Below are 22,038 nucleotides of genomic sequence, written 5' to 3'. Positions count from 1 at the left end.
GAATGTTTATGATTTTTCGACGAAAATGTTTGTGGTGGATCATCAGACATGGAAAATCTTGTGAATAGTTAGTAATGATCGAAAAATGCCCATCCCTAGAATACGTGTATATGATTATTTATTGGCTACAGACAAATCATTAGATTGATAAACCACTTAGGCCTGAACCACACGTATATGGATATATTCCTAAATGCACATTTTTCTGTCCAATTGGGCCTCTCAGCTACAGGAACACGGCGATTTCACCCACATAAACTGAGATTTTTAAAATCGGATAAAAAAATGAAGAAATAAAAAAATATCCAGTTGAGTGGATCCGTGTAGCGGTGTTAAAGGAGTTGGTGTTGACGCAATGACGTCAAGCGCCTAGCAACAAGTCACTGGCTGTTTCCCAAAGCCAAGGTACCTTGCCTTGCCTTGGTCTGATGTGGGCCTGGGGTGGGCGTGGGCAGGCATCCACATCATCAGTCGCTGCCCAAGTGCTGTTCCAATGTTCATGTCCTCCGGAGGCATATGTCCTCCGTTTGGTTAGCATGTGGCTAATTGACCAAGGATACACAGGTGCATCCTTCGCTGCCTTGCCATGGCTATAAATACCCAACATGCAATGCGTGAATCTACAAAAAAGGAAAAAAATGGAAGGAAAAGACGCACCAGAGAGAGATGCTCCAGCAGAGGCGCGTGGTAAATTCCAAATTAAATGTAAGTAACAAAATACACCTCTGAAAATAACAACTTATACCATGTCCAACACTTATCTTTTGTGCGTCACTCATGTAACTATAATTACTGAGAAACTGCACTTGCAGAGTGTCAATGATTCGACATTAAAAAAGCAAAAAGTGTAGAAAAGTGGCAAGTTATGACAATATTTGTAGCCGTCTGAGCTCCTCCCAAAATATGCCTTTGTAGGCTGTTCCATTAGCATCTCCTTTTGAGCAGAGGCAGGACACTTGCCTTGGATTGGAAGGAAGTGGCTTCGGAGGCACTGCCTTCCAAGGCAAGGCAAGGCAAGGTACCTGGGCTTTGGGAAACAGCCACTGTGTTTGACTGCGCATGCTCATAACGTTCTTCTTCTATGGTTTTCACATTTTGCTAACCTGCCACTTATTGGCCAGGCGTGGCATTGCAGGCTTCAGAGGCGATCGTTTTCAGTTTGGCCTCTTCGTATGGACAGAGATATTTCTGTGGTGTGGACGGAGATTTTTTTTTAAAACGAGGACAAAGATATCCAATCAAAAAAATATCCATATACGTGTGGTTCAGGCCTTAATAGGTTGTTTCCTCTTTTCAAAGCTCAAAACAACTGACACTTTCTAAAGTTTGAAACGGTCTCAAAAGTTAAGAAAGTTTTGAGAAATTCCTGTGTTTGCCTTACAGATGTGTCAGGTTTTAAATCGATGAATGGGCAAAACGATAGCGCTCAGATAGCAGACCTTTGAGCGTCTTGTAGCTGTTTGAATGCTTAAAGCAGGTTGAAGATTGCTAGCTAACTAAGATACACTGTGTTTTTTATCTATTTGTAGATTCAAAGCTGTGGACTGACTCACTCAACAGTAGGAGGTAAGCATGTTTTTTACATGGTGTAAATTGCTAATATTTAAGCTGCACTCTGACCAGAGGACATACATTCATGCCGATACTTTCAAAACATAGCTAAGCATTGCAACACTGACGTGAACAAAGTATGAAGTGGTTGACTTTTCCTGCAAAAAACAGAGAGTTGACAGTTGGTTTCAAACATTCCTGCCCCTGACAAACTGTGATGTGATCATCTGTGAGCCTCCAAATCCCTTTTCTAAAACAAAATGTTTTACTTAGTGTGTTCTTACAAATAATGGGTGGAGTTAACCCAAATGCGTTAACTACTTACTTTATTCATGAGTAAAAACTGATCTTAGTCTTATGACAGAGTAGTTTTTCTGTTTGAATATCATTGTCAAACTGATGTTTAATAAGACTAAGAATAATTTGAATCTTTTGTCTGTGTTTAGCAGTTGAGTGTAGAAGAACTACATCCCACTGAATTCAGAGTTTATTAACTCTGACATGTTCTGAGCGACTAAGAGGAGTGGAGGTTTTATAAAAATCAAAGTCCATCACTCCCTGCAGGTGTCTAAGGACGACCTTTCATGGCTACAGAAAGAAGTCAGTGAAAGCTTAACAGCCTTGTGTAGGTTTTACTGCATTAGACACCGCAGAGAGTAAAGGAGTCAACCGCCCGGCTAAATAAATCAGATGGTGAGGCATGTTATCCACAAATTGATTATATGTCACTTGACAAGGTCAAATATTTTAACCAAGATGCCTGAGATCCCTGAATGCTCAGCATAGCAAACAGTTATGTGTTCTCTGCTGGCCGGGCTGGCTGCTTACACAGCTTTAAATGAAGACACCTGGGACTGCTTAAATGGAAGAACACTGGCCTGAATTAGCAGCTCAGCTGAGCAGCAGCTGCAGAGATGAGATATTTTAGTAATCAGGTGGCTCTGGCAAGAACACAGAGGTCTGCAGAAATACATCATGTGCGGGGAAATAAGGACGGTGAGTTTGGCTTTTATCTGGGGTGTTTAGCTTCTCAGTTTTGAGTCTTATGTAAAAACATGAATACAACTTCAAACTGGAGCTGCAAACACAGTTACTTGATTTTATTCACTAACTTTTTTTTTATAATTATGTGAAACATTTCTCTCACAACAACCTAGATCCCTGACACTGTTATTTGTGGTTCAGGGATCACTGAACCTCCTGGTGGCTGTGAGCAAAAATACCAGGGGACCAGGGTATCATAAATACTTTGTACATTACTTATGCAGGTAATAACTAGTGGTTGTGGTGATTTTCATTAAATATTGACTCTGTTTTATCCATGTGTTATGTGTATGGTAGGTTTTGGACTCTACAAACAGGCTCATTAGCTCAGCAACACTTACATGTAAGATGACCTTTATGATAGGGTCACTGAAAGGATAATTACTTTTCAATCAAAAATACAACAACTTGGCTCAGAAAAGGGAATGATAGGAGACTGAAGAACCCATTGTGAAAATATCTGTTCAGCACCTCAGGGACGGAGCCAGGTGCTCAATTTAGGGTGGGCCAAACCAATTCTGGGTGGGCCTTGAATTACAAAAGTTAGTGAATAACTATTACCGTATAGATATAGTCCTATTGCTGTGTATGTTTAAAACCAGATTTGGTTGATTTTTGATACTTTAATTTTTGATAAAATTTTAGTGTATGATACTGGCCAAAGAGTAGTGCTTTAACGCACCAATGGGCTGTGCCGCCTCAACCTTCCATGTATTATAGGCTGTAAGAGCCGCAACATTAACCGCAGTTGAATTAAAGACAAAAATCTACAGTCTGTCTTTCCCAAAATCATTCTCTAATTCTTACGGTGTAACATAAGGCTGAATGAGTCATAACTTTTTACCAACAGGGGAAAAGATTGACAAACTTTGCTCATTTTATAGACAGGACATCAAACAATGAAAAAAAAGTTAGAAAAAAAAAAGTTATAATATTCCTCTTTAAAACTGATTTTAAAAGAAACAAAAACGAAACAAAGGGAAAAAATTGTCTAAAGAAAAGTTTGAGGTGGGCCTGGGAACATTGGGCCCACCCATGACTCCGCCCCTGCAGAACCTGCTTTTAGCACTCTGCTAACTGTGCTGAGAGTTGGCCTATAGTATACAAAGTAACTGCAATGATTACATTGTTCAGTGTTGCTTTAACAACAGGAAGTGTGATGAATAAACATTTTTTTCATATCAAAGAGTAACATTCATTTCTTCAGCAAAAGAATAAATCTGAAGGGCTGACACCTAGCTTACACTGTTTTTCTGCATCAAAATTATATTAATAATAATAATAATAATAATAAATTTTATTTGTGAAGCACTTTTCATTTAAATTATCTCAAAGTATGACAGTAAAGCAAGATTAAAAACAAAACAAACAGTTTAAATGCTTTCAGAGACAGCTTTTTTTTAAAAAGAAAGGTTTTCAGGCCCTTGTTGAAAGAAAAACAAACCTTCCTCAGCAGTCTAGTTCTGACGGCTCGTCGCCATTTTTAAAGTCGAGGAACGTCTCTAGTTGCGTCTTACGTCACATCTTATCATGCGCTGAAAGAACGCAGCCTGACAACTTTCCGTTTGAGTGGATACATGATACCTCAATCGGTTTGGGGAAAGGACCCCTGTGAAACCAATTGAATGTCCATTCTGATTAGCACTTTTCTTTCGGAGTGAGGTGTATACAAAGGTTAAATGCTTTCCGTCTGAGCAAATAAACCGAATGCAAGCGGAATATTTGGGTCCATGTAAAAGTGGCTATTGACTTTGTCTGTTGTTTTGTTGATGTCCCCTTATGCAGAACTTGAAATAGAGGTAAAACTGAAGAAGTAATATCTTCTCTTGTAGATTAGGTCTATACCTTGTTATTTTATTTAACAGACTAAATAGCCTCATATTATTTGTCTTATTTACATGACAGGATGTCATTTCTGCCTCATGTTTGTGCGCTCACATTTCTCCTATGTGACAAGGAGTGACAAAAATCACCAGAATTCTTTCACATTACTTTACTTAAAATATGACGGACCAGAGTTTAGGGTTGTAGTCGTGCCACTAACATAGTGCACTGCAGTAACACACCTAAATCTGAGTGGAACCCACCATAAACTGAGGAAAAAGAAGAAGGATAATGCGACAGCGGAAACAGTATGCAAAGTGGATCGGTCCATTTCATACTGAGAATTTTACCTGAATCAGTAAAGCATCATGTTATTTATGGCATACTGCTGATTTTTCTCTTCCAGCATCCTACATGTTCAAGTCAGTACGTTATGCTAGTTTAGCTGGCAGTTTGAAAACTGCCCAGGTCTACAGCGTCTAATCTAAACAAGTGCCATACTGACTGTTTTTTTCTGAATGTTTTATACCCACCACTTTCAAATACAATAAGGGAAAAAAGCAGGACTGTTCCTTTAACATTATCAGATTAATCAGAATCGATAATTGTTGCTTTGTTTAAATCAGATTTTATGATGAGCCTGAAGAGATCTGCTTGTCAACACTTTGGTGTCACCTCTGCTTTGGTACCTGGAACAGTCTTACTTTAGAGAGATTGACCACTCCATGTGTTTCAGTTTTTGATGTAAAGCCAACATTTTAATTTATTCTTAAAGAAAATTAAAGTGTTGTATCAGACAAGTAGAATTCAGCTTCCTAAAAAAAGTTAAAAAACATTTTATTTCCCTTTATTTCTGTCACAGGTGTGTTTTTCCAGAGACATGATGAAAACGTTGCTCCAGCACAGAAAGGCAAGTACACGTTAATTCTTTAAGGTTTAAACATTCATCGGTCCATTTCATACTGAGAATGGCTTTACACGTTAATTCTTTAAGGTTTAAACATTCATCATGATAGTCATTTCTTTAAGTTCACCGTAATGACAGTTTGAGTTTACTGTGAAGGATTAAGACAAAATCACAAGAAGCTGACCCCCTCCTGTGAGGTGGCACAGGTGACTAATTTATTCGATTTAGACAAAGTGTTTTAATTGAAATTGAAAAGTAGGAAAATGAGTGTTGCATGGTGTCTAATTTTTCTTATCATCGTCCTAATCACAATGGCAGAGCATAAACCTAAAATGTCAGTGTCTGTGAAGAGGTGTTATCATTCAGAGGCACAGTTGTATGTCTCTTTACCGGCTTAACACCTGAAACTGTGGCTCAGACGTGTGAAGTGCTCTGAAACTATAGCTGGGTGTGATTACCAGTCAAATTAAATCTGAAATGTCAGTAACATGTGTCAGTGCTCCCACTCCTACGCTTGGCAGGTTGCAGAGAGTGACAAGCTGGCTGTTGATTATTTTCTAGTGTGAAACAGAATCACTGACACACAATTTGTGTTTACCATCTTTCTGGCTCTGTTTCATTTTCTATACAGTAGCCGATATTTTGAGGTTTAATTCTGAAATCTTCACGACTTTGGATTCATACTGTGATGACAGCCATTAAATCAACAGCGATGCTCAGAGGTCAAATGAGGTAAACACGTTCATCTGTAATTATACGAACTGTTGATTTCGTAGTAATTAAATCTCGCTTTTTTTGTTTATAATGACAGTTATCTTTCTTTCATTTTGAAAACGTTGTAAACAAGTGATATTTTTACATAACTGATAATCAAAACAGCGCAGTCTGCCTCTTGTCGTTATATTGACAACTCATCTCAATGTTTTTAGCATTCAAGTCTGAACTCACCTGCACACAGTTTCCGATGGCTCCAATCGTCCAACAGCCAAACTCGAACATGTTTTACTTCACTGTTGTAAAAAGTATAGTATGAATCTTAATAAACATTGAAGATGATGTAGATTACCAGTAAGACTGTAAAAGACTTTCAAAGTGCCATCATCTGCACTGGTTTCAAGCAGATTCTACAGCATTGTAACTCAACATACAGGTCTTTTCCAATCAGTCAATCCTTATTGATGACTTCCTATTAATAAAAAAGACCCAACATGAAGACAAGATCTGATCTCATCTTAATCCACCATGAGTACAAGACCTTTGGACATTGAGTAAGTTACAGTGGTAAGAACAAACTTCCTTTGAAGGGGACATATCATGCTTGTTTCTCCTTTTCACAATGCCAGACTAGGATGCCTGTAAAGCATTTCTGCCCTCAGTACAAGTCATTTAGTTCCTTCATTTCCCCACAATAGCGTTCTCAGTATCCTCAGTTTAGGCCATTCTGAAGATCTCGTTGAAACGCTCCATTTCAAGAATGACCTCCAGTAACCTGGCAACGTCACAGCCCTTTGTGCTCTGATTGGTCAGTTCTATCAGAGGGGCAGAGGGGGTAGAGCCAGGGGGCGGTTTTTGCAGCATGGCAGTATTTACAAAATTGCCATATTGGATGGGGCAGACCGAGCGAGTTTGCTGTTTGCCAAAACTTCACCGTAAGGCATTGATAGCGGTAATAAAATGGCAGAGTGTAGGATACGTCCTTTTGTATTGGACCCCGAGTCAGACCCGGACGGTTCTGCAGCTCAGGAGGAAGAAAATCCACCTGGACACAGATCATCTCAGGACGCTTCAGTGTGGTGAGTCAAACCGGTACTGTAACATGTATAGTTTATACGTTTATACTCGGCTCTTGGTGGGTGTATCTCTCGGTGACGGTTGTGTGACTAACTGACTTCACAGAGGAGGAGCTGCTTTATTAGATTACTCCAATAAAAAGAAAGGATCCTCGTGTCGTCACAATGTTTGAAATCTCGCAGCCAACTGGCAATGACCTATTTTCAGAGGCGTCAAATCTTGTTCAAGGATATCAGAAAAAATAGAATATTTCATTATTTGAAAATTCAGGGGGTGTAAGGTCTTGCTTTCAAATTTATCATATTATATGTAAGTATTAAATCAGGGATCAGCATTATATGTCCCCTTTAACTAGCAGAAACTATGGGCAGGACCAGACTCATATTAGGCAGACATCTTCTGAGACTGTGATGGGTTTAGAGACATGGATGGAGTTTGTAGTTTAGTGTTGTAGTGACACCTTGAAATGATCATGTCCACTTGAGGACCCAGTTTACTCTGCGAGATAGTTTTTACATCTTAAATTGGTTAAAACAAACTTTTAACACTTTCAAAGCACAATTAACCCCTTACTGCCTGAATTAGTTAAAATTCATAAAAACAGACTGTTTTTATGTGTGTTTGCATTCTTAAAGATGTTAAATTGATTTGAGATTGTAAATATGAGAATAGTACACACAATAGTTAAAACTAAGTTGTATATACAGACATGGGAAGTGCATCCCCTGACCAATATGTTGTGACATAGTGGATCTGATACGATCTGTGGTCTGTTTAGAATATGAATCAATAGGTAATAATGAGATACAAAGGTCATTTCAGCTGCATCAAGACCTGACAGGGTATGTTGCAAAACAGGCATCAAGGGGTTAAAAGAGGAATGCAAAAAAATTTCAAGCAAGATTAAAGTTTGTTTCTGAAGATTTTTAACTACTGCTTGAACAAAATCCAATTACTGTGGTGAGGGTGCAGGTATGGCCTAGCAGTGTATCTAGGTGGACTGGGTTGTAATACAACCGGCAGCCCTCTCCTGTATGTCACTCTCCACTTCAACCTTGTTCCCTGCTCTATCCACAGTCCTGTCCTCTCCAACAGAGGTCTTAAACAAACAAAAAACTAACTTAAAAAATAGTTAAAGTTTAATGGACCTAATTTGTGAGTCTGAACATAAAAACTCAAAAAAATAAAATAAAAAAATAATGATAATAACAATTCCAAAAAAACCACCAGAGTAATCAGCTCCTGCACCTTCACTGTGCAGAATATTTTTTTTGCTTTTGTATATGATTACATATTTTCGGAAATATATATTCTAAAATGAAAACAAAAGTATTCACAACTGTTCATGCTTCTAAAAAAGTACCACATGCAGCAAAAAAAAGTTAGGGCATTGCTTCAATAAAGTGAGTAAAATACACCATCATAGGAACATGTACAGCTTTGGCTGCACTAACAGCTCCCATACCCCAGGAATCCATGTGCTTTATTTGGTAAGATCACGCTTTGAGCATCTTGTTTTTCTTTTTACAACCGCTGAAGGTCATGTATGTTTGCTTTTTTCCAGCTGTCATGTGACTCTGAATATTCATCATTGCTGCTGTTGAAGCAAATAGTGTAAAGATGACGAAACTCATGCTCATTTAATTTGTGACAGCAGCCCTACAGAGGGGAATTTGCAGGAAAACAAAGTGGATGAGTTTCAGGGATGAGAGCTCTTTCTTGTGCTCTGATTCTCCTGATTGTAAAAAACTCTGAAAAGCAGCTTTTGAATCAAAACCATGTCACAAAAAGTGCAAACTTGGATTCAAAATTTCATTTTGCATTGTCACAAACTTTCAGTTTGAATTGCACTCCTGTCAAGACGATACTTCTTATCGTAGAGGAACAGCTCTCAAAGATTGTGGAAACCCCAGCAGCTTAAAATCTGAGTTCCTTGTTGATGAGATTTCTTTTGTCCAGGAAACACTGAATGAAGTCATGAGCTGCAGTTTCCTGTAATCCAGCTCCTCAGCCTCTTTAAATCTCGTCTCCTGTTGTCTCGTCTCACCGGGGTTATGGCCCTCTTTCTCCACTAAGGGGCAGAATTTGATCACTGATGCTCAACGTCCTCGCTCAGAGGGATGAAAAACTGAAAGCAACTGTAGTTAATGTGACCTGTGTAATGACACTAAATGAAAGAGATGATCAAAGAAGGAATGATGGATAGACTCAAAGAAGGTATTTTATTTAAAATTGTATAAACAAGGTTCCATTATGTGAAAATTAGGACTTAATAATGTCCTCTTGGTAAAAACCATGTTGAAAAACGATAAAAATAGGTGTGCAGGCAATTCAGAGGACATTTTCCAGGAATGATACAAGGCAGTCACAATTTTTAGATCAGGCTTAATTGCTTTAATATTCATAGAGCTACATAAAAACTACCAGACAACTCTAAAAGCTGTTTTCATATAATTTCTGCCTGATCCAGATGAACCCACGTCAGCAGGAATACCAAATTACCCTGGTCTTTTATTTATCCCTCAGAACATTTCTCCAGTCCAAACAGCCTCCATCGTTGAGGGTTTGGATTAGCGAGCTTCTATTGTAGACGAGCTGCGAGGCGGCTAACCCTTTCTGTGATACCTACCTAAGGTTGAGCTCAGCACTTTCCTCATTAATTTCCCACTTATTCTCAGAGTTGGATGTGATATTTTAGAGATTTGAACATGCGGGGCACAGGTTAGGCACAATTATGCTGACAGAGGGCTTTTAGAGCAATGCTCAATGAAATGTGGAGTATAGGATTATACATGTGGAAAGTTATATAGTGATTAACCTTCATTTCAGTCCCCTCAGTGATCTCTGGGAGGCAAATCCTCCTCCAATCAGCTGCTGTCAGGTGTATTTTTACAGCCTGATAAATGACCTTCAGACTGATGGATCGAAGCATTTTTCTTCTTTTTATGCTTTTGAGACATTTGTTTGCCCTTTCAGGTGGTTCAAATACTTCCTTTAACTACATACTACCTTGATTTCCTTTCAGCTCATATCTGTATTGATTCAGGTGTAACTTAAAGGAGCCTTCCGTAGCTCTGTTGACTTGGTCCCCTAGACAAGAAACAAGAACACTCCACAGGGCACCTCTTGGGCATCATTACACAAAGTTTTCTCACATTGAAAAGTGCAGTGTGTAGTAATGAAAGGATTCAGTGGTATCAGATTATAGGCTGAGACGCCCTCTTGCTCACCCTTCCTGTCGGTGAAGTGACGGTGGCCTTCAGGGACAAGAATACCAGTGATGCATGATAAGCACAGTCCTCCATATGTCAGGTTTTTACCATCATAAATGTCCAACAAAACCAATTCTTATACCCACAACCATGTTTATCACTTCAAAAACGTGTGTTACTAGCTTGTCCTTTCCATGCTACAGTACAAACATGGCAACGCAGGATGGCGGCTTCTATGGAAAGGGATGAGCACCTAGGTAGAAATAAAGGACTTATTCTAAATTCACAAAAACAAAAAAGTTTTTATTTCCAGGTGATTATTTCCTAATTCAAACATACATTTTTTCTGCTAAACACTGCTGGTTACTGCATCACTTCATGCTGTGTTCGTGGTTATGTGAATTGAAGCTCCCACAGGATGTGACAGACAGTGAAATTCACATAGATTTGTTAATGTATTAGATATTTTAACACCAAGTTCCTGTGACTATAAATTTGATCATACTGTGGGGTGGCTGTGGCCCCTTGATAAAGTCATGTCTCCGTTGATCCCAGTTCCTGCAGTCATCTACTGAAGTATTTCTGAGCAAGACACACTGAACCCCAAACTGCTCCTGCTGTTGGTCAGTGGTAGAAATGGGTACCTTTCACATTTTAAATGATACAGTGCCAATGCCCGGTACCTGGCAATCAGTACCAATTTTCGGTACTTTTTTGTGTTTATGTGGTAAAAAAAAAGACCAATTGGTTTAATAATAAAATTTGGTAAAGCTTTATATTAAGGTCCTGTAATAAGCATTAATAAGACCTTCGTAAGTACTTATAAGATGCTTATTAACATTATTTGTCTATAAGACTATATAACTGCGTAACTGTCGCACTTTGAGATCACTTTGATGAAAAGTGCTCTACAAATAAAATTTATTATTATTATTATTATTGTTTAATAAGGTCATTGTAATAGTTACTACAAGACAACTTAATCTATAAGCTATATGGAACCTAACCCTAACCCTCTTTGTTTTTTGTCTTCTGCTTTTGTCTCTCATGAGCCCTACCCCAGCCCTTCCCCTAAACCTAACCATTCAGGGCCCCATGCCTAAACCTAACCTGTAGGGCTTAAACCTTACAATGACCTTATTAAACACTTATTAAGCAGTTATATAGTCTTATAAACAAATAATAATGTTAATAAGCATCTTATAAGTACTTCAGTTTAACATATTTATTCTTCAATATATAACCTTGCAATGTTATGTTAATGTCCAGTATGGAAATTCACCTACTCTTTATCAGTGTCCTCAGTGTCTCCCTTTTATTTGAATCAGTACCCGGTACTTTTGACAGAATTCAGTCCGTACAAATAAAAGTACCTAATTCTTTACCCATCCCTTGTCAGTGTTGTGCGGATGGGTATGAATGTGTTAGCTAATACTCATGGTCCCCTATCATAGCAGCTTCTGCCATCAGTGAGTGAATGTGCAATGTGAATGAATGAATGAAACTAGCAGTGTAAAGAGATTTTAGGGTCAGGAAGACTGAAAAAAAAACTATATAAGTACAAGTCCCTTTACCACTTATCAAAGAGGATTTGCTGCATTATTTCCATCACACGAAACAAATTTACTGATATGAGCAACAGCAAAACATGTGAACAACATGATTAGCATATAGTATGTAAACACTTACAGATTCTTCAATTTTTAACTCAATTAATTTTTGCTGATTTTGAACATTTTAATATTCTCTTATGAACTCTAAAGTAGACATTCATTGTAGCAGCACACTGACTCATTAAAATGTACTTGCTAACACCTTATTTCATAGTACTTAGCCAATACTCCAGAGCCATCTCCTAATCACCTCCTTAGTACAGCTGATTGTGAATCAGACAGTTGTGCTGAATAAATTACCCAACAGGAATTTGTTATTATTTGTTTTTCTTCTCAGTATCTAGACCAACTAAATGTAAGAGGTTCTTAAGTCTGTACTCAAAAAAAAAAAAAAAAAAAAAAAAAAAGAAACTCTGGTTTTAATTGAATTTATTATGTGGTTCCATATAAATGTATTAGGTTAGTTGAAAGCATGAATTTGAAATTAAAATTGTTGCATTTAACTAACTTAATACATTTACATGTAACCAGTTGACATTATCATTTTAAATAAGGTCAATGTTCCATTTTTTCAGTGTATGTAATTTATCCTTATAAAGACTTCAAAGTGACAACATGTTTAAGTTCTAATTTAAAAAAGGATATTGTGATTACATGCACCTTGTTATAAAGTGCAACTTAGTATTTATCTTTGAGCAGTTAGTTTGTATGAAAACTTGGTTTGTATGAAAACATTTATCCTATGTTTCCATATTCCTTTTTGATTTAGTGTTTGTTCCTCCAAGAAAACCCAATTAAAGTCTTTTATACTTTTGTTTAATTTTATAACAAAGGTCATTTTAGGGGCTGATCATTTTTAGAAGTGTTTGTTTGAAAGTCTCATTGTCTATAGTTGTTTTATAAAGTCCCCATGAACTTCCTGCAGTGGTTCCTCTATCAGGGAGTAAAGGAGAAAAAAATCCACTTAATCTTCTAATGATACAGATAAAAGCACCAGAAGCTCATACATTAAGCACCTTTTGATTAATTAAAAGTATTGACATGTGATCATTTCCCCCTCATTATGAAACTATATTTGACATTTTTCTGGTTTTTAATTTGATCTCATAACATGTCACGACTTTATAATCATCAGTAATCCTTTTTTCCTCTCACGCAGCGTGATAGAGGAAGCTATTTCTATCCGCTGCTATCTTGTTCTTATCTTGCGTTTGTGCGTCGGCGCTGCAGAAGAAGCCGGCTTTTGACAACAATGGCAGCTCCCTCCCTCATCCCTCCAAAGAAAGGACATATTTGAGCCCCTTTGATTCGGCCCGATTTGTTTTGATGTGAGGAGTGAGTGGTTTTTAAAATCTCCTTAACTCCCCAGGCCTGGCCCAGCCTCCCACAGGGCTAATGACCGTAGCCTGGCCTCTGTTGAATAATACAGACGCTGGCGAGGTGGAAAGTGGGGAGGAGGGCAAAGGGTTAGACACGGGCCCTCCTTCTACAGTACACCTCCATTGATAAGATTGTATTAATTGGTATGAATAGAGAGGGGTTTGCTCCCTCTTCTTGTATACATTTACCATTATACTCATTAGCTTCCCGTTGCCTCCCAGCAAGTTCCTCCTTCACATCCCCCGGGGTCTCCTGGGCAATTTGCATCTCTCCATGGTGTCTCTCTGGGGTTATTGAGGAAATATTAGCCCCTTTTCTTCTGTGGCCGACCCTTTGATTTATTTGGAGCTGGAGCTGATAGAGTGGCACTCACATGTTAATGACTGGCGCTGATACAGGCCCCTGGTGCAAGACGACTCATTGATCTGGGTTGAAAAGGTACAATTGACAAGCAGTACTAAATAAGTGTCTTACATGCGTTTGTGTGTGTGTATGTGTGAGAGTGTGTGTGTGTGTGTGTGGACCTTGGGAAATGACAAGGGATTCCCACTGCTGTCAGGGCTGCTGCACTCGAGCTGTCCGCTCCTCCTGATAGAGTTAGATAAATAGGCTTTTGTTGGCCTCTGAATTCCTTGTGACTTTTTGACAGTCACAGTTTTTGCTGTTTTCTCTTCAGAGACTTGTTTCTTCTTTCTTCACCATAGGGCTCCTCTGCTCATGTCACTTCTTCAACCCCACACTGGTGCTTATTTTAGCCACTTTTAGGCCTCCAAACCCAATCAGAGGCTGCAGCTCTTGATCCGGTTCAGAGTTGTTTGTCCTGGTCTAATCACACGACTCCGAGGCCTCACTTTTGCAGTCATATGAGGCCTCTGCTCCCTGCCTCTCCCCCCTGATTCCTGCGCTCATATTATGTTTTAAAGAAAGATAATGAGAGATTTCATCTAATATCTGCAGTGCTTGACATGCCTCCAAATTTAAGCTCACTGATGTCTGCTCAGCAATGTGGAGCCTGTCCTCAATTTGGAGAGCAGTTTGACATCAACTCCCTTTCATCTGGATGGTCACATGTCTGCAGAAGAGCAGCAGCAACAAAGTTTGATGTCTCGTTATATATTTATTTATTATTTTCCCTTCTCAACTGCGGGGAAAAAGCAGGGCTTATCATAGCAACAACCTCTGCCGTGCTTGGTATTTGTCTGCTTTCAGTAATATGGTAATAATAACATTTAATAAAAGTCAACATCCTAACTGCCGCTAAACAAAAATAACCACCGCAGCAATTGCTGCATCTCCTCTGCATACTTATAACAGATTAGAGGTTATGTATATCACTTGCGCGGCTCATGCATATTGTTATGAAGGGGAAATGCAAGAAATGGAAATGTGCCATTTCAACGAGCCGGCACAGCTTGCCAAAAGCGGGCAAGTGGGTAGTGCTTGTGGTGATGGTCGGGTTTGTTTTCCTCTCAGTGTTGGGAGATGAGGAGTCATGTATCTAAACAGAGCAGATATGATGTTTATGAGAGCCATCTGCTTGGCAGCCCTCCTGCGCCCGCTGCCCTCCTCAACGTGAGAGCAGCCTCATTAAAACGGTCACATGCCTGAGAAATTTCTAACTGCTGTTTTTTTCCCCCTCTTTAAAAGGAGTAGAGTTTAAAACTAACAAAGCCTTGGGAAATCCCCATCAGACATCCCTCCCTTAATCCATTTAATTTTGAAAGGTATTGTTTAAAGCTTTAAAGTTTATATCGTTTAATCCCCCTCCAACACTACGGGCAGCAAATGAGGCCGTGTCAGCAGCTTGAACAGATATAATCTACTCCACACAACAGAAAATCCTCCTTCAAGACAAGGTTGCATGGGTTTTCTGTGAACTCGCTGTTTGATGTTTCTACCTGCTATTGAACATGACTTCTGCCTTAACCCAACTGTCACTCGCTCCCTGTCCCCTTTTATCACTCCCAATGTTCTCGCTTCACCTTTTTTCATTAGTAAATCCACCATCACAGCCATCTCACTTTGCCTCTTTTTCAGGAGCAGCGGGGAAGGAGAAGTTTGTCTGAGGCAGGTTCAGGGACACTTTTCAATTTTTTTATTTTCTATTTTGTCTAAATAGAAAGAGTCAAGTGGGTCAGCATTATCCTGAAGGCATCCTAAAAACATATGGGTAAATAATTGCCTATTTCTAAAGAGTTTTTTTTTTTCAATTAAAGCTTTGTGTAGTACTTTCAAAAGTAGATTTACTCAGCTTCTTGAAAAAATGTCAACTATGAAAGTTAAAAACTAATAAAAGGTGGTGAAGCAGCCTGTTGTTAGCCTTCCTTAGCTTCAAATCTGGAAAACAACCAGTCTGACACAGTTGGACTTCATGCCTGTCCCAATTTAGCATTTATGCTAGGTTTTATTGACCATACACAAAGCTGTAGAGTGATCATTTGGTTGTGTGTGTTTTTTTTTCCTTAATTGATAAAACATCTTGAGAGAGATGAGTAACTTGGAAATAGAAAGGGGCTTGATACTGTCAGGATCAGGAACTGATCTTTTGACCAGGGCAGTGAGGACTGTTACCCCCATACATGGGGCGCCTGCTCTGCTGCTGAGCTAAACTGGAGGCAAGTGCTAACAAATGAGCTTTAAAGCCAAAACTACAATTAGATTTGTTTTTCCAGAGCTTTTTTAGCTGGTTTCTCTATCATTAGTTTGTGTTCATTGGAATGTAAACTAGTCTTTCATGTCCTTGAGTTTAATCTGTCATTCATTACAAAGTCTTCCTGTTTAATGTCTTCTCCTATGTTCATCAAAGTCCTCAATTTGTAGTTTCTGTGCAGCTGTGGAGCTCTTTCCAGAAATTCTTGTCTGGGATATATAGATTCCTGGGTAGCACTTTACTTTAGAGGTCCGCAAATTTCATACCACTGAGGTAATAATTCGACAGAGTTTTTTTCTTATATCTTTGAAATTACCCACGAAATTTCATGAGAATTTGGTGAAGATTATTAGCACCCAACTATCACAATCAGGTAAGGCCAATGTACAACCCCACTCTTGGTGAATATCACATCTGAAACCTTCAGTTGTATCATGTAAAACATTATAGGCCGAATCATAAAGGTTTATCATTTTACATGTGATCTCAATTATGCATATCAACAAACTGGGTACTAAAGAACTTGGTGAAATTAAACAACAAATAGCTAACTATCAACTGCTTATTGGGAAACTGAATTATTCACTGAACATTTCAAAGGTAATTATCACATCAAACAATGAACCTAACTTCTGTATTCAAGAACTAAGCAGCTATTTATCAACTGCTTCTCTGGAAATAGCAGAAACGTTGGGATACTTCTGAAAACATTTTGTGGTGGATGGTGATTTAACTACAAATAAATTATTTTCTAATCGTCTCCTTGTTACCTTGTAATTTGGAGTAAATTTCAAAGAAACTGGAAAAAATCAGTTACCTACCAATTGTGACTTACGACAATAAATTTTGACATTATTTTAAAGAAGTTATGTGATAGTTTCAAAAAAAAAAACAAAAAAAAAACGTCTAATGATTACCTAAGTGTGATTAAATTTGCGGACATCTAAAGTAAAGTGTTACTGAGTCCTGCTTAGCCACTAGTATGGTTAAATCAGCCACCTGTAACTGATTGTTTTAAGGTAAGGATCTAAATGTCTCAAATTATTCCAATCAACAGACTCTGGATGGTTCTGGTTCTAAAGTAATCTATTTACATGCTATGTATAGCCCTGTTTCCACCAAGCAGTCCAGTATGGATCAGTAAAGTTTGGTCTTAAAAGCATATAAAGAAGCATCTGTAAACAGATCAAAAAACCCAAAACACACAGGACGTTTGTCTGCTTTAGCCAAGGACAAGAATTTTGAGTGGGGGCCTGTTACCTGGTCCTGCTGGACTGTGTTTCTCTTCGAGTCTGTAGCCCCATTTCTGTCAGGCGGTCCGGTATGGATCAGTACAGTTTGGTACGGGATAGATTAGTAAAACCTAATCCTGTTTGTATTTCCATGGCCAACTGGGTCAGCGGGGTGTAAGATGGATGCTGATGTCATAGCAGTGGGAATCAGTTTACTTTGTTAATAAATCCAACAAAGAAGAAAATCACAACACGGTAAACAAAGAGCAATGATGGAAGAAATCCAGCAATTTGTTTTCCTTGTGTTTGGCATGTGGCTCTTTGTTACAAAACACAATCAAGCAGGGTTATGTGTTGTTCTATATTACCCCTGTGGCACAGGAATTGATGATTTGTTTGACCAATCAACAAACTGCAGTGTTTGTAGCTCCGACTCCTGGGCTTGGATCGGTATGTTTAGCACCGCAACAGAAGGGTAACAAAACGTGGGGTCGGTAAATTCACGATTTTCCAGTTTTAGTCAAAGAAAATGCCACATGCTGAGAGTGCTGTTTGAACCACTTGGTGGAAAGACTTAAAAAGTTATGTGCTTGCAAGAAAGCATGCTAGAATTTGAAGCTGCTTTGAATGCGTCTCTCATGGGACAGTGCATTATTCACGTTCAGCAGCAAGTTGTGCTGAGTGACAGCTGAATGGAAATGAGATGATTGACCAACTATCGATCCCTGATCATTAAAAAAATGCACAGATCTGATTTGATAGTTGATTTTGGGGTCGGGGTATCCCAAGTAATCTGTGTTATACATTTAACTCTGAAATATTACATGACTTACACTATCACATTTTTTTATTTATAAAGACAGCGGCTGACCTGTAGTGTTTTGGTTATATTTCAAAAAAGTTGTTTTACTTCTACGGTACTTCCCTTTGATGTTTATGTGTACCTTATGAATTTTACACATGGCATTACCATTTTGGGGCAAATATTTTTTTTTTATCCTTTAGTCAGAGCAAACTAACTGTTAGCCCATGTCTTGTAGTTTGTGCTAACCTTCTCCTGCCTTCAGCTGAGTTTTTTTTTTTTTCTTTTTTTTTTTCCCCTTGTCTGCATTATCTTTTCTGCTGAGCACTGTGTCATATGACAGCGTTGAAAAGGCCGATGCCAGTTTCAGTTGAGTTTTTGTCATACTTTGGATAGGAAGCAGTTAAGAGTTGAATTCTTCTAAAAGATAGGTGTTTTCTTAAATTAAGTAATTATGTATCTGTGCATCTTTTTTTTCTTTACTTATATTGCGAGAGAAAAGGTTTCCTTGTGTTAGCATACATTAGCATTTCATTTGTCCTGACTATAGAGGACACATCTTCTATGCACCACACGACTTATGGTACTCATATGTTTTCCTTTAGTGTATAATTCCAGTCATATAACTCTGGTATATATTTTCACTCAAGCAGTAAATTACATTGTTTAGTTATCAAAGGCTTTGTGTAATTACATTTGTGCAATTCAGAATGACAGGGCTGATAGTGTCTGCACAAGACGCTGGCATACATAATCACAGCCAAAATCCCATTAGGGAGAATAGAGACCATTATTATGGAAATGACCTTTGGGTGACTGGAATTCAGAGGGATAAAAGAGTATGTAATCCAGACAAAGACATCGTGTGAAGCCTCTGTCTTCATTTTCTCTGGTGCAAATTTAAGAAATTTAAGGAGGTTTTTGAGTTTGCTACTTTTTTTTTAATCCGTTCCTTTTTTTAGTTTCACCTTTGTCTGAGCTCTAAAAGAGTTTGTCAGAATGAGAAAAGTGGCATTTGTTTTTTGCTGTATTACTAATTTCTCCCATCTCATCTTCTGTTTGATACTCTGAGTAGATTTGAAGGGCTAAAATTCAAGAGGAAGACTTTAATAGTGTTTTTTCTTCTGCTGTGAAACCTTCGCTGAGTGGAAATATTCACCTTGGGATTACAGGAGTGTCAAGCTGAATCTTTTTGTTTGTTTGGAGCCACTCTTTGATACTCTCACAGTTAAGAGGCGCTTCCTAAATTCGTATTGTGTCAAATAAATCAATAGACCCCATTAGCTGAGGAAGTTGGAGGCGTGTGGTACTTGAGGGACCGTGGCGCTGCTTCTTTCGACGTTTTTCAGTTAAAGAGATGGCAGAGAATGTAGGGTTGGCTGTTGATCCATTCAGACAGCTCCAACTGTTGGATTGGTTTGGCTGACTGGTCCCAGTTGGTTTTTTCAGTGTTGGTTATTCTGTGCTGCCAAACAGGGTCTTGAGCTGAACAACAAGAAGGAATTTATCTAGACATTTACAGCCCTACGAGCCCCCAACGCCAAACTCCCCCTCCTCTGTCCAACTGTTGTTGTCATAATTCTGAAAATGTTGATGTGTGAAATGTTTTGCATTAAACAGTCTTTGGCACAAAAATGAAACTGTTTTTAGAAAATCCAGTAAAATGGCCTCTGTGTACAGTGAGACTAGTCAATAGTTGAATCTAGAGCTGTTCCAACTCACTGATATCGTAGACTTTATCTGTATTTCATATTTAATTATTACCATCTAGTTTAAAGGTAACAAGGTGTATTTTATTTAACACAGCTCAACACCACCAGCACTTTGTCCTATTTGCATGTTAATGCCCACATGCCTGTCTCTGCTAGTTCTGTGGTTTCATGATGCTTTAAAAAGACAAAATTACAACCCCATTCACAAAAAAAACAAAAAGGTCACTGTGTAAAATAATCTTTGCAACGGAGTTTTGCCTCAGCAAAATGAATTTTAAAAAATATATATTTATTTCAGGAAAAATGTTACGAGATTAGTTTTAATGTTATGATAAAAGTCTGAATTTAACTAGAATAAAGTCGTACTGTCACATGATTAAAAACTTAATGTTACGTGTTTATGCAATATGCTTTTTTAGAAGAGACAGCTCAGAAAAGCTTACCGCAGTTGCCCAAACAAATATAGAGTAAGTATGTGAAGTTTTACTTAAATATTTATTTTGATAAATATTTGAAATATTGAAAATGCTCATCAGCACTGTTATGTCAAAAGTGTGATGATTGTGATCAATTGTACCATAAATTGGTCTTTTATAAAGAGAGGCAAGGTAATGGGCAACTTCTGCTTGCATCGTTAAACTACTGGGTGTCCATAAAAATGTAATTCAAAGGCAAATGAACAAACAAATATGTGGGAATTGCTACAAAATGAGGAGTATATATTAAAGTTATTTTAGCTAATTTGATACATCTCTATATTAGAGGTGTGAAAACTGTTGATACTGCAGTATACCTCCATACTTGGACCTGTGATAAAATATTGATATTTTAACTCTCAATGTCAACATTTTTGTTAAAATATGAATTCATATTTTAGGTGAGTTGGAAGTACGATATTTCTTCTGGACCTCCCTTGCAGTAGATGGCGCTGAAAAGCTTCTCTTCTATGTTGCCCATAAACTGTATAATCAAGTATTAGTGCTTAAAGTAAAGTATTTCATTCCTAAACTTGATATGTGGGGTTTGATGCCATAAACATCAATGTTTTCTCTCTATTCTTGGGTCAGTTAGTTTAAAATCATTTTAATTTCAATTTTTTACAGTGTAGTAGACTGACCATATAATATTCATAGTCATGTTTTGTGCGGTATTAGATTTTTTATGAGTAACCTTGGTTATACCAAATGACATTTATCAGTTTCGCCAACTAAACTTGTCTTATACCCAACAATTTCTTTGGAACATTAGTTTAATGTCACAGTAGTTTAAGTGACAAACCTGACGCACTTCATGTTTTCAAGTTAAGTGTATGTTTGGAACACAGCATCCGACACAATAAATAGAAAAGTTGTTTTCAATCAAATAGTTAAGTGTGTGGAATGTTGCACAATATCACAGTATTGTGATATGTTGACTGTTGAAAATATAGAAAAAAAGTGACTGATACATGGATTTTTTCCAGGACGGCATGTTTACCATTTGTTTGCATCACTTTGTCTTCTCGTATCATTCTAACCTTATTGAGAGTTTGAGTTTGGCCATAAAACTATTTGTTTAGAAGTCATCATTCAGGCATTTTGGTGACTTTTACAGGAACAGAAAAAAAAGAGTGTGCTCTGATGCTCTGATCCCCAAATAATTTATTTTCAGCGAAAACACTTTTCCAAGTTGTCCAAATTCTCAATGCATTGTTTGACATAAGATATTTAGACAAATAAAATCACATATAAACAATAAAAGCTGCGGTTGCTGACCTTTCCAGTCCCCGCTTCATCCGTCGACCCCTTTGTCAAATAAACACTGGGCTCATACAGTGAATGGGTTTGAAGTACTGCGCTCTTTACTTTCCAATCCAACGTACAGTGAACAATCAGAATGACATAACTTTCTCATACTGAGCTCCAACCTCACAGTAATTTTTTTGTTCTAGTTGACGGCGATGCTTTATAATAACACTGCCTGCCCTCACTGCCTGCCTTGATAAGGTGATAGTATTTGTCTCAGTTTCCTCTAAATTTAGTGCCTAGTTATAAGATATTCACATTTGAGGAGTTTCCTTGTCCCAGCTCATTGACTCACAGGCTTCACAAACAAGTCCACTCAAAGAGAAATACAAAATATCCCAATTTAGAAACACGTATTGGCCCATGGATGCTGTACTGAGCAGTTCAGCATCTCACAGGTCATAAAATAAGGGGTCTACCCAGTTATATCTACTATTTAATAGTATAACCTACTACTTGCATAGTTTCCTGCTGTAGTAAAATGAAAGCTATAACTCAGTGGAAGTCAGCAGTGGAGTGTTACACAGAGAATGCAG

General features: G+C 38.1%; 1 protein-coding gene across 4 annotated transcripts in view; it reads left to right on the top strand.

Moving 5' to 3' along the window:
• Positions 1–22,038, top strand: part of znf644b (zinc finger protein 644b) — a 39,568-nt gene that overhangs the window by 1,423 nt on the left and 16,107 nt on the right. For all 4 annotated transcript variants that reach the window (XM_074669069.1, XM_074669065.1, XM_074669066.1 and 1 more), the window contains exons 2-3: positions 1,530–1,566; positions 5,282–5,329. The gene's annotated coding sequence lies outside the window, so the exon portion shown is untranslated. The remainder of the gene's footprint in view (positions 1–1,529; positions 1,567–5,281; positions 5,330–22,038) is intronic.

The sequence above is a fragment of the Halichoeres trimaculatus genome, unplaced genomic scaffold, assembly GCF_033239565.1.
Source record: "Halichoeres trimaculatus isolate MK-OKI-2021-1 unplaced genomic scaffold, fHalTri1.1 fHalTri1_scaffold_4, whole genome shotgun sequence".
In the NCBI taxonomy this organism is placed as follows: Eukaryota; Metazoa; Chordata; class Actinopteri; order Labriformes; family Labridae; genus Halichoeres; species Halichoeres trimaculatus.
The sequence above is the reverse complement of the archived record's forward strand: the minus strand, read 5'-3'. Positions and strand labels throughout refer to the sequence as shown.